At 41.2% G+C, this 18,049-nt stretch overlaps 1 protein-coding gene across 11 annotated transcripts in view; it reads left to right on the top strand.

Moving 5' to 3' along the window:
* Window positions 1-18,049, top strand: part of LOC133398128 (A-kinase anchor protein 13) — a 224,464-nt gene that overhangs the window by 1,446 nt on the left and 204,969 nt on the right. The window contains exon 1 of one of the 11 annotated variants that reach the window (XM_061669755.1): window positions 6,935-6,999. The exons of 9 other annotated variants lie outside the window; for them this stretch is intronic. The gene's annotated coding sequence lies outside the window, so the exon portion shown is untranslated. Of the gene's footprint in view, window positions 1-6,934; window positions 7,000-8,001; window positions 8,122-18,049 lie in introns of those variants that run through there. One more of the 11 variants, XM_061669754.1, reaches the window with a different exon arrangement.

Here is an 18,049-nt window from a genome sequence, read left to right as displayed (position 1 = left end):
GGCTTCAACTCTATTACAATTGAAAGCTTGTCAACACCCCACTTGCTCTCACGTTATCACAAAAACAATAAACAAATGATCATTTCAAAATGTCACAACATTTTTCTATGATTCATCAACCATAATTGTTCCATGTTTCTTTACTTAAATTTACTTCCTGGTCTTGTCAACACACCTGCCACTATATTCTCTGTTGGACAATATTGCAAACTTATTTTTCCATTATTTACATTTGAGCATGCAAAATAATATTTAATATCCATGTGTTTGCATCTTTGTCTGTGTACAGGGTTGTTATAGAATGCTATTGTACCCTGATTATCTTCAGTAGTTTAGGTTCCTCATACTGATATTTGTCAATTCCTTCTAATAGTTGCACCAAATACAGACGTTCTTGCATTGTGGAAGCGAATGCAATTTACTCTACATGTTGACAATGGCACAGCTGGTTGCATTTTAGTTTTCCATGAAATCAGTGGTCCATTTTGATTTAGATTTACACAATAACCCAATACACAGCATCTGTCGGTTACATCTGCAGCCCAATCTAAATGACTGCATGCACAAATTCTTAGTCTACAGGGCTCTACACTAACTTTTGCATTTGTAGCACTAGTGCGACGCAGGGCACATGATTTGTGGTATGCCACCATCGTGGCATACCATAGTGTCATATGACGGAAAGATTGACAGCGACTCGACATATGATATTTGCAAAATATTTTACATGGAAAGAGAAGTTTGTCTTGCAGCAAGCAGTGGCAGACAAAACCGGTATCAGTTAGAAAAACCAAAAAAAAAGGCTTTACTTATATCATTTATTCAACTAGAGGCACCAGCAGCCAGCTGTTACTCTACTCCTGGGAAAACCACTTGATTTTTGAGCATTACCACAACCATATGATTGACATACATTTAAAACAAATTGCATAAGTGTACAACCACCATATAAAAATGCCATTTATGATTATTCATGCTATTTTTGTCAAAATTTTTTTTTACCGGCATTACCAGATAACTAGCAACCCTTTATTGCTCAGTGACTGTTTTTCTCAATGTCTTTATGTCTCAAAAGTGTTCTCTGTCAATTGACTGTCTGTTGTAGTACTAGCGCGGCTCCAATCACCGGAGACAAATTCCTTGTGTGTTTTTTGGACATACTTGGCAAATAAAGATGATTCTGATTTTGCAATGTATTTATGAGCGAAACAAGCCAATTTACCTCTTTAAAATCACAGTCCCCAACAGAACATGGATAAATCATTACTACTGCAATTATTGCACTTTATTATAAAGGCGACATATTTTTCCAAACCAACTTGTTCTTGTATTTGGGATGTAATATTGTCTCTATGGTGCCTCAGTAAACATGAAATACAAATTCAAATTGTCCACACGTTCCTGAGTTCCAGACGTTTTTCTGCCAAGAGGCCTGAAATCAGATCGTTCGAATTTCACGAGGTTATCTATGTCACTAGCAAAGATATCTGCCTTCCCTTTCCGCTCCCGAGTGCTGTCAACATAATCCCCAGTGCTGTCAACATAACGTGTGCTCTCACAAGTAGGTCTTCTACACGGAGGCAACCAATTCGAGGAAAGGGGATGGTCATAGCCAAATATGGACAAAGCGGATACATAACTGGGTCAAACAGAAGTAACTGTCAGACGGACTTTTTCTGGACACACATGAAAAAAATCAAGGTGTTTTTTAAATGAAATTGAGACTTTTATACTATGTCCATGTTAGAGAATCATTCTATGGAGTTCTAAATAGCCAAAATACGGGACCTCGAATTATATATTTTATATATACGGCTCGCAAGCAGGCAACAAAAAGTTATGTAGCCTAGCAAGCTAGTGCTAGCACTAACGGTTGTTCGTAAACATGCCGGCGTCCTGTAGAATCGTGCTCCGTTACGGTGTGTCCGAAGTAATTTAATTTCAATGAAGTAATTTAATTACAGTAAGTTAGCAACCATTATTTCTATCATGTTGTAATGACTGATTAGAATACATGACCTGACTAGAGAATAGTTTTGAAGATACTCACTATACAGTACACAAGTATATTCAGTAAATTAACAAGTAATTTAAATAGACACATTGCGCCATCTTGTGATTGGATCGGTGAGCGGTTATTGATTATTATTATTATTTTATTTATTTATATTTTAAAACTCTCTGATCGGCACCAAAAATCCCGATCGTGTAAAAATACCGCAAGTAACATACCGCAAATAATCCTTGAATGAACGTCCTTTCCCGAGCACCGGTGACGACCACCACACGTTTTTCCTCATTTTGTTCATTCAGTTCTTTACTAACTTCACTAAAATCAAGGCATTGCAATTTTACGAATTAATAATAATTCTTCGAAGAATAAATAAATGACAAAATTATTAAAACATTTTCTTAGCACTGACGTTCCAACAAAGCTTTATCTTGTCTTGATGGTCTGCACAGTATGTATAATTATGGGTGCTCCGATCAGGATTTTATGCTTTCGATTCCAGTACCGTTACAGCTAATAAAGATTAGCTGTACATTTTTCAATTTATTTATGGTCAATGCTATTGGCTACATGATCTGACATGTTTGTTTGGTTTTAGTCATGAATGTATTGTCTTTGTCTATTATAGTCTAAAATAATCCTCTAATTATTATGGCATTTAGCAAATAGAACTAATTTTGGTAAGCCCAATTGAAAGTTTAGTCTGATTTCATCCAGTCAATGACTGTATCTGCTGTTCCTGCTGTGTGCACCTTGGCCTCTTAGGGTCAGTGTGGTGCGATGAATTCTATGAGCTACTCGTTTACTGTAAGCTAAAGAAGAAAAAAAAAAAGTCGTGGAACAAAGTCTTCAGACTGTAAACTCGTTTTTTATTTGATTCTGATGAATATATGCCAGTGAGTATTGTTATATTACCTGACTGTATGTGTTAGCACGCCATTTGTGTCTGAATATACATTATTTGAAGGTAAATAACTCCCGTGACCAAATGCTAATATTAGCTAGCCTGTCAATAGTGTTTTCCATTAACTGTTAGCATTAAGCTGGTGATCTATAAAATTATGTGAGTCTTGTATTTAAATATAAAATGAGGGTAATTATTTTTGTTGTGTGCTTAGTCTTACAGTAAACTCCAACTGGGGTGTCAGTAAACGGATTAAAGCACGCTCAAGGAAGGTAGAATAACATTCTACAGGCTCCAAACTACGAGCTTCTGTATGAGGCTAGTAGGATTAGCTTCGGCTATTGTCTTGAGGCGAACCTGAATGCGTGCCACTTTATCCAGTCAGGTGTTGCTGGTCACAATTTCTCCTTGCAATATCACAACATCCTGTCTTGGATGGGCGGTTTCGGTGATAAAAGAATTTCAGACCAACACTGAAAATGCTGTTTTGGACCATTTTCGTCCGGCAAAACATTTCTGTGGCTTAGAAATTTTTACTGGCCTGAGCAGGCCCGTGTCTGTATGTAGGTGGTGGCCCGACACAGCGGCGTTGTGGCACCGGGCCACTGTTAATGTTGGACCCTGCTTACTCATTTGGGTTGACATGGCTGACGTGGAAACCACTTTGCGTCCATAAAATCACAAATATCGGGCCGATTGTTCTGAAAATTTCAGAGGTGTAAGTGGGCCTACATAGAGATCTCCACATAAATTTGGGCGATGATTGATCGCAGTTTTGGGACATTATGTGACGTAATGCTTTCGGCCGGAAGACCCTGTTATGACAGCCAGCGGTGCCCGTCAAAGTCGGCGTCTGTCACACAATGCCACCATGCTCCCGATAGAAAAGCCTTTGTAATCCATAGGAATTCTTTTCAGACGTTTCAGAGGCATTTGTGATGCAATCAATACAAAATTGAGCTGACGAAAGCCGTTTATATATGCGGAAATGAATCTGCCAGAATGACCTCGTGTGATGATGTGGCTGTTCTTTTCTCAAGGAGGCATTTCAACGATTGATTTTGGAAACAACAAGCCTTCCAACTTGTTTCACTATCACTATTTTCACTCGTTATTAAAAAAAGAAACCATCTAGACTTTCAATATAGACAAAAATAACACTGCAGAAAACAGTAGTTCAATGAGGAAATGTCATCGGCTCCTGTTCGTTACGTGTCAGGCTGTGACAGGCTGACGTATCCAAAATGCGGGCAGGTCAAAATCTGGCTGAAAATTAAATAGTGGTGCCTTGAGATAGGAGTTTAATTCATTCCGTAACCATGCTCTTATCTCAAAACATAGTTCCCCATTAAAATTAATGCGCAATCCGTTCCAGTCCCCCCAAAACACCGCAATTATTTTAAACGTTTTTAAAAATGACAAGTAGCAGTATATTGTAAAATATAGTCCTAAAACCAAAATAGAAGAGAATGTAAAGATAGTAACTGGTTTTATAAAGTGTAATCAACCCAGAAGTCACACACGTGCAGTGGTTTCATTTGCTTGCCTGTACCTTTAAATGCAACGTATTTTTGTCTCTCTCTCTCTCTCCCCCCCCACGTTCGCCTGACCTCCGCCCCTGCCCTTTCTGCTGCTGCAAGCAGTAAGTGACTGTCTCTGTCCGTGTCATTCTCTTTGTTTTATAGTTAGGTTTCAAGTAAACCCCAACTGGGAGTGGCAATGTACAGCATGATGCGTTTTTTTTTTTGAAGAATATTAAATTATTCTGTCAACCAAAGTGCTGCTTGCTATCAAATGAGTGGAGCCTCCTGCCGCCATACAGCACTCGTTTCTCAAGTTTGGGCTCGCAAGGCAAAGCAAAAACTCGTATCTAGGGGCACCACTGTATTTCATCCAACAACGAGCCTAAAATAAAAAAAAAATGCAGACATCAAGTCCAGGACTATGGAGTAAATGCCAATATTTACATAATTAGCTTGGTCCTCTAATGTAACTGCAGCAACTTTAATACATGACCCACAAATATTCATTTACGGCACTGCGAGAGAAGCATGGATGTAAACATCACTGTACATTACACTACATTCTTATGCACTCAACAGCAGTGTACATTTCTTCTTTCTTATAATACATACAACACGAGCCATTGCTGTTGTCATCGACATGGTAACGAGTGTATCCGGTCACGTTTGAGTTGACAAGATAAAGCCCAGTGATTGTAAAAGACGGGATGCAGTGGTATCGAAATACAAGATTTTATTGTAGTAGTCTGACATAGTGCAATCGTGAAAGTCCAAATTTGTCGTGTTGTGTGTCTCAGACGTGTTGTCTGTCCCACACCGCTGCCATGTTTCAAAACAAAAATAAAAAATTAGGTTTGGGCGGTTCCTGGGGGACGTTTGTCCCGGTTGCGTTTGGTTCCTGCCGGCTTAACTTGGGCTCGCTTTGGTGGCTAGGACTTTTTTTTTTTGGGGGGGGGGGGTGGCGACTGGCTCTTGCGTTTGGCCCTGTTGGTGCCTGGGGCCCCCATGCTCTCCGAGGGTGATGGGGGCGGTGGCAGCGGTGGGGCTCACTGTGGGGGGGAGTTGGGCATGGGGGGCGGTGGTCCGGTGCCTGTGCCCCTCCCCTTGGGTCTGGTCGGGGTGCTTCAGTCGGGCTCGGGACTTCCCTGGGTGGTGGGTGGCGTCCCCCTGGTTGGTTCCCCTGTTGGACGGGCTCGCTGACTCGGCCCTCCCCCTTATTGGGGGGTGGGGGGTGGGGTGTAGCTGACCCTTCTTCGATGTGCCGGCTCAGCAACTCCGTACACCAGTTGACTAACATGCATGTGATACGGTTCGATAGAAACACTATAGACTTTAATTACTTGTGCTGGAATCACTAATAACAGGTTGTACTAACATCAACTCACAGGTTCTTACAGGTGTTTAGACCCTAATAAAGAATCCCAGTGCACCACTCGACAGTAGCACTGCCTTGCTCATTTTCTCACATCTTGTCCTCACCGGGTGTCTCTACTCCCCACCCCTCAATTCCCCAATCTACAAATAACTGTTGTAATGTTACTTATGTTCAAATATCTAGGCTGCGGGTTTCACCCCATAGTCCCCCTTGTCCACCCTGTCTCTCTGTCTGTCCCCTAAAACCCTGCCTTTCTGTCTGCTCATCTGCATTTTCAATAAACATCAGAATTAGGGTTGGGTATCGAGAACAGATTGGAACCGGGACTAACGTTTTGGTTCTCCCGGAATTTTGGTTCCCAGTTTCGATGCCTAGTCCTCCAGCCGCGAAGAAGTGGCGAAAATCAATGAAGAAGCGGCGTAAACCAATGAAGAAGAACGCGCACAATGACGTGCTTGTGCCCTACGGTGGCGGTGGCGAACAAAAATGTGTCTTAACTTTGTTATAATTAATGACCAGTCGCCTCAGTTCAACACTTGGAATAAGATTACATTGTCCAAAGGCGGCTTTCACGATGTGTAGTGTCTGACGCGCTCCGATCCCAAGCCAACACCGCGCGGGGCTTCAGTGAAGTCAACTCTCAGTCAATTGGGTGAGTGAAACAATAAAATGTCTATGCCAACATTGAGGCAGCTAACAAGGTAAAGGATTGCTTGCACTTTTGCACTGATGGTTTTTAGTGTTTATTTTAGTCTTCAAACCAACATAACCGCCGATGACAAAAAAAAAAAGCTCAACATTGGGCTAAAACTTCACCGCAGCAACTTTACATCACAATGAATTGGGACAAAATTCACATAAACGTTGTCTAACAGTATCACAAACACTAACCTTGTGCCTCATTGGTGGGTAGGCAAAGGAATCAGCGTTTTATTGCATAAAAAAATAAATGAATTAATAAATAAATCAATTAAAAACAATCACCGGTGCCGTGTGAAGTTACTTTTCCTGCCAAAATGCTGAGTTCCGGTGCGTACCCTTCAAAATAAAAGGCTACAAGCTTAAAACAAGAAGTCAAGTTAAAACTTGCACATGTAATCCGTTTGACGTGATGAAACAGAATACAGGGGAGGCTATATAGCTATTTTAACAGTGCTGTCAGTGAAGTCAACGCTCAGTCAACTGGGTGAGTGAAACAATAAAATAGTTAAAGCAGTTAAAATAACTATTTTAACAATTCTATTTTTAACTTTTACCTGAAACATTAATTGATGAATATGAAGTCAATTGGGTTAGTTCCACACTCATTGCCTTTTAGTTAGTAGGTTTGATTTTGATACTGTTTATAAAGAACCTCGAGTCAAATGTTAATTTTAGTCTATGCTGCGGGCTGCTAAGAAAATGGATGTTCATAATTTGGACACCCTTTATTAAAACCATGCAAACCTTTTTGACCCAGGCCCCTCAACGACGTCGTAAGGAATCGGATGGATAAGCAGTATCGATAGTGGAATCTGAATCACTAATTTCTCATCAATTGCCATCCCTAGTAATTTTAGTCTTTGGTATTCCCATTCCGTAACCACTTTCACAGAGAGAATGGTTGTCCTTAGCCTCATTTACACAGAGATGCCACAACAGAAGCCTTGAAATATGTACACCTCACAGAACCCAGCAAAGGCACAAAGGCGAAAAGGTTTCACACATCATGCTTTCTTCCCAGCAGCCTCATTGCTTGTCGAACCTCTACTAGAATCTTTCATCACATTTACATTTGTTGTCAAGCTGGCCACCCAACAGCCAGTGGCCAGCGCTAGCTACTCCTCTGCTAACATGCTACTTTAGAAGGAGGCAGCATCTTACGGTGTTAAAGAAAGAGCACAACAATATGCGGAACGTTGTTTTTGTTTTTCAGCAAAAACTTTTAGTTTTCTCCAGAAAATTTCACCAGTCGGTGTGATTTTACTGTATTAGTAACACTGATGACTGGCAAAGGCACAGCGTGTGTTACTGCACGACGAGCCTATACTCACAACCAGACTTTTAAAGCTGCATGTCGGCCTAAACTGTCTGCCTTTCAGGCAGACACCTGAGCCGTGTCGTACTGGCTCCGCCCGGCCGTGACATCACCGCTTTGATCAGCCTTAGCGTCCATGTTCGCACTAAGCCATATATAGCTGCGGCGAGAGCTCACACGCCAAGATACCTAAAGTGTAAACACACCTGCTTGGCTGTCTCTAATAGACTTAAGATGAACGCCACCTGAAGGAGGTCCACCTGCAGCTGCTGTCGCCACTTAATCTGTGGGGTAAGGTCTCATTGATACCCTTTTATAGCTCCCCATACCCCAATATCAATGTTATATCAGACTTGGAAGTTGTGTGCAACCTCCCTAGATTATCTCCCAAGGGATAAAGTCCAACCGCATCGCCAGGCAATGCTGCACTGATAATGCTTCACGGGTTTCATAAAAACACGTGTTAGCGGCTGGGTTGTAAAATTGTCTCCCACTTACATGACATGATGCATTCTCTCTGGTACAGGGTGGGTATCGAACTAGCATGAAACTAGCTTTTAGATCAGGGATGTCAAACTTGTTTGGTCGCAGGCCACATTATGGTTTCGTTCAGATGGCCCTCACGACTGTGAACGCCATGTGAATGTAAAGTCCTTTTCATTATTTACAAAACAAAGTATGGATGTTGTGGAAAAGTAAATAAAAACAGATTACAATGATTTGCAAACCTTTTCAACCTATATTCAGTTGAATACACCAGTGTTTCCCAATCAGGGGTACGCAAGCACATTGCAGGGGAAACAGGCTTGGACAGGTGTCACAGAATACATGTACTGGCATTACGTATTCAGGATTGGGGGGGGGGGAGTGTAATTCCATACAGTTACTGAAAAAAGATGTAATCAGATCACAGCTACATTTATTGAAAATTTTGATTATTTTGCAGGATTACCTTTTTAATGCGGGGAGAGAGGCCACTTGTTGATTTGAGCACTCGCCCGCTTTCCCAATAGCGGGCCGAGCAACCTTGTCAGGAGTTTAGCCGAGCAACAAGTGGGTTAATGGTTAATGGTGACAACATAAATTGACAGCAGCCACCACGGCCACTGGCTGAAAAACCTTCCCAAAAGCGAAGGAAAGAATGGTGACTCTGGATCGTATTCACTGGAAGACTTATTCATTTTGAATAACAATTACAAAGAAACTGAGCTGTCAGTCATTTGGACTGCTGCTGATTTTGGCTATGGAGGAGCTAGCGTAGCGAGCTACCCCAGCAGCCAGTAGCTAAGTTGTAAGTAAACATTTTACAATGACTATCCTGTCACAAATCACTTGCTGCTTTATTATTTAACACCGTAATACCATTGCTAAACCTGTCACCAGGAATAAAAGATGTTTTTCCACGATGAAGTCACGTAGTTTCATGTCACATGTATCATGGGTGTGTGTGTGTGCGCGTGCGCTAATATGTAAACCTTAATTTGCCCTCTTTTTTCAATTTCACTCGTTATAACAAACAAGAGTTTTTGGCTCATATGGAAAGGTTTTAAAAACTTTATGAAGCTAGTAAATGTAATTTCCCTCACAGGATGAATAAACAATCTTATCCTCTCTGTCTGTCTGTTTACTTACAGTCCCCTCCAAAAGAATTGGAACAGCAAGGTCAATTCCTTTGTTTTTGTTGTATACTGAATACATTTGGGTTTCAGGGAGACAAAAGTTCAGAATTCCAGCTTTTATTTCATGGTATTTACATCTAGATGTGTTTAAACAACTCGGGACATAGCACCTTTTGTGTGAAGCCACCCACTTTTCAAGTGAGCAAAAGTATTGGAACTGAGGTTATTAAATTAACTTAAAGTGAATAACATTTAATATTTGGTGGCATAATCTATTTATCAGTCTACCTACCAGCCTACCTACCTACCCAAAGTAAGGTGTTGCCTTCTGGAACAATTCGAAAACAGCTTTCCTCATACAACTAAGCAATTGTTTCAAATGGAGGGGGGGGGGGGGGTTTCATACAACATTGGTTAATGTTAAGAGTTTTATATAACAAAGGCAAGTTTATTATTTCAGCACTGCCAAATGTTACAGAACTGAACGCTAACTCATTACGGCTGTAACACTGACTGTTGGGTGAAAAAAATCTATCGTCCTACATTACTTGCCAGTATGGCGCTGTGTCAGTCCACCGTGACGAAAATTTCCTAAATGAGTTAGATGAAATATAGACTATATAGTAAAAAAAAAAGGGAAGAAGCTGCTTGGCGCTTCTTTAATTAGTCTTCCCCGGCTGCCAAGCCGCAGAGGTGAAAGTTCTCTTTGCGTCCGTGTCAACGCATTGTAAGTCACTAATTATCGCCTCATGGCAATGAATAAACTACACTTCTTACCATGCTTCTTACACAGATTGTTTACATCATCACGAAGGGAGGGCGAAGAGTGGGTAGGAAAAGACGGAAAAGGATGATGCTAATTGCTAAGCTATTGTTACAAGCAGTCTCAAAAACATTGAAATAAGTGATTTGGTGAAACAATTCACTTGTCACAGGTCTGCCATGTTATAACAGAGAGTAACCAAATTTGAACAACAAAATAACAAGGAGCGGCACGGTGGACGTCCGCCTCATAGTTCTGAGGACCGGGGTTCAATCCCCGGCCCCCCGTGTGTGGAGTTTGCATGTTCTCCCCGTGCCGGCATGGGTTTTCTCTGGGTACTCCGGTTTCCTCCCACATCCCAAAAACATGCATGCTAGGTTAATTGCCCATAGAAACAAACAACCATTCGCACTCACATTCACACCTATGTGCCCTGCGATTGGCTGGCGACCAGTTCAGGGTGTACCCCGCCTCCTGCCCGATGATAGCTGGGATAGGCTCCAGCACGCCCGCGACCCTAGTGAGGAGAAGCGGCTCAGAAAATGGATGGATGGATGGAAAATAACAAGGCAAATAATACGCGTTTGGAGATGTAAATGTAAAATAATTCACGGCTTTACGAAGACGCTCCCTGAACTGGAAATTAATTAATGTCACTGGAGAAGTCATCTGAGAATAGGGTCAGGTTAAAACAGTGATTTTCAACCAGTGTGCCAGGGCACATTAGTGAACTGAGTGCTCTTTAGGTGTGCCATGGGAAATGATAAAACTTTATGTAATTGCTGAACATTTTTTTTATTTTCAAAAAATAATGTATCTTTGCTCATCTATTTATGCCTGTGAGGCATCGTGGCTGACAGAAATAAATGCTCTTCTATTAGATGGCAGGAAGTACATACAGTAATTAATGTATCCACTTTTTGAGACATTTTTGTTTATTGGTGTGCTGTGAGTTTTTTCAATCGTAAAATATGTGCCTTGGCTCCATAAAAGTTGGAAATCACTGGTTTTCAAGAATATTGGAATACACTACAAAGACATATTTAATGTTAAAACAGAAGAACATTACTGTTTTTTGCAAATATTCTCTCATTTTGAATTTGGGGCCTGCAACACATTCCAAAAAAGCTGGGACATGGGCAACAAAAAAGGTTGTGGAATGCTAAAAAAAAAAAACACCTGCTTGGAACATTCCACAGGTGAACACGTTAATTTGCTCCTAGGTAGTTAGGGCGGAGCATAATGGCGTTCAAAGAGCATTCCCCTGAGTTCCTGTCACTCGAACAGCAGAAAGTAACAAGGTTGGGGGATTGTTCAATGTAGATGTTTATTGTTTTACATATTTACTTTTTTTTTTTTTAATGTGTTTTACAATATAGTGTACACAACTGTGTGCTGGCCGTGGATTTTTGCTTGCGTCATAACAACATCCTGTTTCAGCTGTTTAATTTTGGAGACAAAAGTCTTTCAGTATGAAACCTAAAAAGCACTTTTGGGCCATTTTCCACCGATACATTTTGGCGGGCGAAATTTTGGTGTATCACTAGCAAAAATGTTAATTGTTTTCCAAAGTAAAAGAAGTTTGCGAATGTCTTATCTTTATGAAACACAAAGATATTCTGCTTCATTATTACAATAAATATAATTGTTAGTTTACTGTTCAAAGGCTGAAATTCCAAGGATTTTGGGCAATTTTAAGTGAAACAAGGCTTCTAAACGATTAATTGATAATAGAAAATCGTTATCATTAATTTGATAGTCGATATTTGTGGATTAATCGATTAATTGCTTCTCTGGGCCCGAGCTCATCTAAGATGGACTGATGCAAAGTGGAAAAGTGTTCTGTGGTCCGACGAGTCCACATTTCAAATTATTTTTGGAAATTGTGGACGTCGTGTCCTCCGGACCAAAGAGGAAAAGAACCATCCAGACTTTATGGATGCAAAGTTCAAAAGCCAGCATCTGTGATCTTATGGGGCTGTGTTAGTCCCAATGGCATGGGTAACTTACACATCTGTGAAGGCACCATTAATGCAGAACGGGACATACAGGTTTTGGAGAAACATATGCTGCCATCCAAGCAACGTCTTTTTCATGGACGCCCCTGATTATTTCAGCAAGACAATGCCAAACCACATTCTGCACGTGTTACGACAGCGTGGCTTCGTAGTAAAAGAGTGTGGGTACTAGACTGGCCTGCCTGCAGTCCAGACCTGTCTCCCATTGAAAATGTTTGGCGCATTATGAAGTGTAAAATACGACAACGGAGACCCTGGACTGTTGAACAGCTGAAGCTGTACACCTACAAAGCTTCAACAATTAGTGTCCTCAGTTCCTAAACCTTTATTGAATGTTGTTAAAAGAAAATGGGATGTAACACAGTGGTAAACATGACCCTGTCCCAGCTTTTTTGGAACGTGTTGCAGCCATAAAATTCTAAATTAATGATTATTTGCTAAAAACAATAAAGTTTATAAATTTGAACATCAAATATCTTGTCTTTGTCGTGTATTCAATTAAATATAGGTTGAACATGATTTGCAAATCATTGTATTCTGTTTTCATTTATGTTTAACACAACGTCCCAATTTCATTGGAATTGGGGTTGTATCTTGTGCATTCTTTCTCAAGAGGTAACCATGCCTTCGTGTGGTGACAGTTCTTCTGTTTGCTTAGCACCGTCCACAAAGTTTCTCTGCGGCTAATGGTGTGGAAACAAAAGGTGGGGGTCGGATTGGTGGCATCCAACTTGGGGAGACGTGCTGATCAAGTCCCTGGGCCTGATGATAGGCTTGGCCCCAGTGTGCCTCTCACAATAAGATAATACTATTTGGGCTGACAGGTATTTGGTTTCAGCAGGCCAGGGTAATAACTGTCACCACAAACACTGAGGGGACCTTTCATCCCACGTCCTGGTGTTGTCTGCTGGCCGTTTGTGTACACACAGGCCGCTTTTGTGCAGTGGGGGGTAGTAGTGTGTGTGTGGGTGCGTGCGTGAAGGGGGTGGGGAGGTGGTCACATCAATGGACAGGATTGATTAAATCACACAGCAATGACTATCTAAATGGCTGTGGGCTAAGGTGATGACGTTGTGTGGATTAATATAGCCACGGTGCTGATAGCGAGCCTTAAAAAAAAAAAAAGCTCCAGGAGGGTTCAGAACGTCGCAGAGGTCTGGCCCAGTGTTTGTCACAACGCCACTAACTACCGGTTAACCAGTGCAGGACGTAGGGGGTCAGGGGTGGGAGTGGGGAGTTGAACAAACACAGAGTTAAACATCAAACCGCAGTCAGTCACACACAACCACCGTTTTTTTATTTTTATTTTATTTTTTTTAAATCACACAGCATTGCTCATGTTGCTCACTTAGGGACTAGTGACTAGCCAGGAATTCATGCTGTAGATGTTTTCCAAACAGAGTCAGACTCCATATTTGTAAGGTAGTGATGCACCAAAATGTAACTAAAAAATGTAAATTTAAAATGTAACACCGTAATAAATTATAATGCCAATTATTAGTAAAATTGCATTTATGGCTATGACTTTGTACTAACCTCACTACAAATCCGATCATATTTTTTTTCATGTCAATCAATATTGATATATTTCACAATCCATCCATCCATTTCCTGAGCCGCTTATCCTCACAAGGGTCGCGGGAGTCCTGGAGCCAATCCCAGCTATCATCGGGCAGGAGGGGGGGGGGTACACCCTGAACTGGTCGCCAGCCAATCGCAGGGCACATAGAAACAAACAACCATTCGCACTCACATTCACACCTACGGGCAATTTTAGAGTCTTCAATTAACCTACCATGCATGTTTTTGGTATGTGGGAGGAAACCGGAGTGCCCGGAGAAAACCCACGCAGGCACAGGGAGAACATGAAAACTCCACACAGGCGGGGTCGGGGATTGTCTAGTACGCCTATATTTTTGGCAAAGTTGTGATTGGTTGGTGCAGTACATCACTACCGTAAACCCTGAACTATGTTGCACCACTTAAAATAGAAGCACCCCGTATGTTTTCAATCATAACCTTTTTCTGGCTGTGGTGTGGGTCCGTCTGGGACTACTTCTGCCAGCAGTTGTTTGGTCGACAAGAATGATCTTCTTTTCTGTTGCCTTGAATGATCTGAATAGGTAGAACACAAAAAGTGCCATTTAAAAAAAAACAAAACAAAACAAAAAAAAAAACCTGTGCTTCTGGTTTACAGGTTAGATATTCTCAGTGCACCACCCAGTGCAGTGTGGCGATCATTTTCTTTGTTTCATTAATGAGCAAATGACATGCAGTCTTGCTGGTCTTCGATGTTGTGAACACAAGTGGAATTAGGGTTGACCAATACAAACTGAACTGTACAGTACAGCTTGGTCTAAACATGATTTCTGATACCAGAATGGAGTTAAAATTAATGTCGTGTATGTTTTTTAGCCATTCATCTTCCACAACATGGAAAAGGACATTAACCTAATCTATTTTATACTGAAAAAAATAATTCCAGCAATTAGTTAATTGGCTGAGTCATTAACTTAACCTTTTAAAGCATATACATTTAACAAGGTAGTCGTACAAAACCCGATTATCAGTCTCCACTGTAAGTCTGTAAGAAAAGAAGTATGGGAAACGGCATCCCTCAAGGTCACCTGACACTGCCTGCCAAGATTAAACCACCCATTAAGTCAGACTATAACTGTGAGTGCAGGCAGCGGAGCACCAGTCAAGCTACGTTTGTTTGATGTCTGTTACTTCAGCTATGTTCAAGTGCACCGTGATCATGAATGAATCAATACATTAGTCAGGAAAAAATGCTGACGTACAACTGTTGATTGACTTGGAATCGCTGTGTTTGTTTTATTTTTATCTTCTGACCATTGAATCACCTTTTTTGGAGTCCTGAACATGCTCACATCCGAGTGAAAATACTTTAGGAGTCCTAAAAACAACCCGTAGCGGCTTCTGGAAAGCTAGAAAAAAATTAGACGCACGCACCAGTTTCACAGATTGTCACGAAATTGGGTGGACGTGCACAGCTGCAGGACTGTGTGGGCCTATCCACTGAAGCTGCTGGAGACTATCCCTTCACCTGTCATTCAAATATGTTTGCTGTAGTCAACTAATGGCTGAATAACGTGTGCTGCTGCGGTTATAGTTAAAACCGTTTAACTATCCCGTGTGTGTGTTGCATGGGGATAAACAGACACAACAACTCCAAGTGCCTCCTGACGTTTTAAAGAACCTCACTACGGTTCAGTGTGCTGTTTAGCTCTTTCAGCATCATTTCATAAACTAATTCAGCTTATTACGTTAACTGAAAAGATTTGTTCTTTTGAACGAAACGTTTGCGAACGAAACAACACTATATCAGGAGTCGGGTTAAAATACGGGTTTATCGGAACAGTTAACTCTCACGCACCAAGTCCGCTCTGATACAGATACAGTCGTAGGTTTCTGCTCGACACAGGCAGAACTACCTTTACGGAGTTAATAGTCTACTCTCATTGAGGAGCTACGGAACTGCAGTCTCGTCTGGCTGCCTACAACAACTCCGACCCCCACTCCTGCATCGCGCCCACAGTGGACGCGCCACGAACGGTGAAGGAGGAAGCAGAAGCGAGGCAAGCGTGTGTGTGTGTGTGTGTGTGTGTGTGTGTGTGTGTGTGTGTGTGTGTGTATGTATGTATATATTTCGTCATAAGCAAAGCAAATGTATTTATATAGCGCATTTCATACACAAGGTAACTCAATGTGCTTTACATGATTAAAAGCATTTAAAAACAGAAAAACAGCTTATAAACATTTAAAACAAAGAGAAAAAAATAAAGTAAAATACAATTAAAACAGCATACATAGCAAGAAATATCATTTAAAAGTGGAAAGGCTCTAAAAAGCATGGGAAAAATAAGTTTTTAACCTGGACTTAAAAACATGCACACTTGGGGCTGACGTCACTTCTGTTGGCAACTTATTCCATTTGTGTTCAGCATAATAGCTAAATGCTGCTTCACCATGTTTGGTTTGGACTCTGTGCTCCATTACTTGACTTGAGTCTGTCGATCTCAGAGGCCTACTGGGTTTATATTCCATTAGCATTTCATTCATGTATTCAGGACTTAAACCGTTTAGTGATTTATAGACCAGTAGCAGAACTTTAAAATCTATTATAAAGCTGTCTGGAAGCTAATGGAAAGACTTTAGAATTGGAGTAATATACTCTGACCTCTTTGTTCTAGTCAGAACCCGAGCCGCAGCATTCTATGCTCTTTTTAAGGAGTCCAGTCAGAAGACCATTACAATAGTCAATTCTACTTGAGATAAAGGCATAGACGAGCTTCTCCTGGTCTGCTTGACGCATGCAAGCCTTCACTCTGAATATTTTCTTCAGATGGTAAAAGCCAGTTTTAGTAATTGATTTGATATGACTGTTGAAAGTCAGGTCGGAATCTATCAGAAAACCCAGATTTCGGACTTGGTGTTTGATTTTTAAAGAGAGTGACTCCAGGTATTTACTAACAGCAATTCTCTTTTCTTCATTGCCAAAAACAATAATCCCAGTTTTGTTATTTTTGTACCTACTGGGGGCGTGCCTTTAGCCTCCTCCTTCACGCACACCCTTCCACCTTTAACCGCCGCATGCTGTCCTCAGCCACGTCCGCTTTTCCTCTGTATAAGCAGTGTGTTGGCAGGAAATGCTCCCAGTCAGTCAAGCGGAGCCCTCATCACACAGCAACATTTATAGATTTTGGAACTCGGTGCACACATAAGGTGCGTCGCATTATAAGTCGCCCCGTCCATTTTGGAGAAAATATAAGACTTTTTAGTGCGCCTTATGGTCGTGAATATACGGTACCTTTCAGCATTAATGGTGTCTTCACAGATGTGTAAGTTACCCATGCCATTGGCACTAACACAGCCCCATACCATCAAAGATGCTGGCTTTTGAACGTTGCGTCCATAACAGTCCGGTTGGTTATTTTCCTCTTTGGCCCGGAGGACACGACGTCCACAATTTCCAAAAACAATTTGAAATGTGGACTCGTCGGACCACAGAACACTTTTCCACTTTTCATCAGTCAATATTAGATAAGCTCGGGCCCAGAGAAGCCGGCAGTGTTTCTGGGTGTTGTTGATAAATGGCTTTTGCTTTGTATTGTAGAGTTTCAAGTTGCACTTACGGATGTAGGGCTGAACTGTATTTACTGACATTGGTTTTCTGAAGTGTTCCTGAGCCAATGTGGTGATGTCCTTTACACATTGATGTCGGTTTTTGATGCAGTGCCGCCTGAGGGATCGAAGGTCACGGACACTCAACGTTGGTTTTCGGCCTTGCCGCTTACGTGCAGTGATTTCTCCAGATTATCTGAAACTTTTGATGATATTATGGGCCGGAGATGATGAAATCCCTAAATTCTATGCAATTGTACGTTGAGTAACATTGTTCTTAAACTGTTCGACTATTTTCTCACACACTTGTTCACAAAGAGGTGATCTTCGCCCCATCTTTGCTTTTGTGAATGACTGAGCAATTCAGGGAAGCTCGTTTTATACCCAATCATGGCATCCGCCTGTTCCCAATTAGCCTGTTCACATGTGGGATGTTCCAAATAGGTGTTTGATGAGCATTCCTCAACTTTCTCAGTCTTTTTTGCCACCTGTCCCAGCTTTTTTGGAACGTGTTGCAGCCATAAAATTCAAAGTTAGTGATTATTTGCTAAAAACAATGAAGTTTATCAGTTTGAACATGAAATATCTTTTGTTTGTAGTGTATTCAATTAAATAGAGGTTGAACATGATTTGCAAATCATTGTATTCTGTTTTTATTTATGTTTAACACAACA

The sequence above is a fragment of the Phycodurus eques genome, chromosome 2, assembly GCF_024500275.1.
Source record: "Phycodurus eques isolate BA_2022a chromosome 2, UOR_Pequ_1.1, whole genome shotgun sequence".
Lineage (NCBI taxonomy): Eukaryota > Metazoa > Chordata > Actinopteri > Syngnathiformes > Syngnathidae > Phycodurus > Phycodurus eques.
Note: the sequence above shows the minus strand (reverse complement) of the source record. Positions and strands in the feature narration are given on the sequence as shown.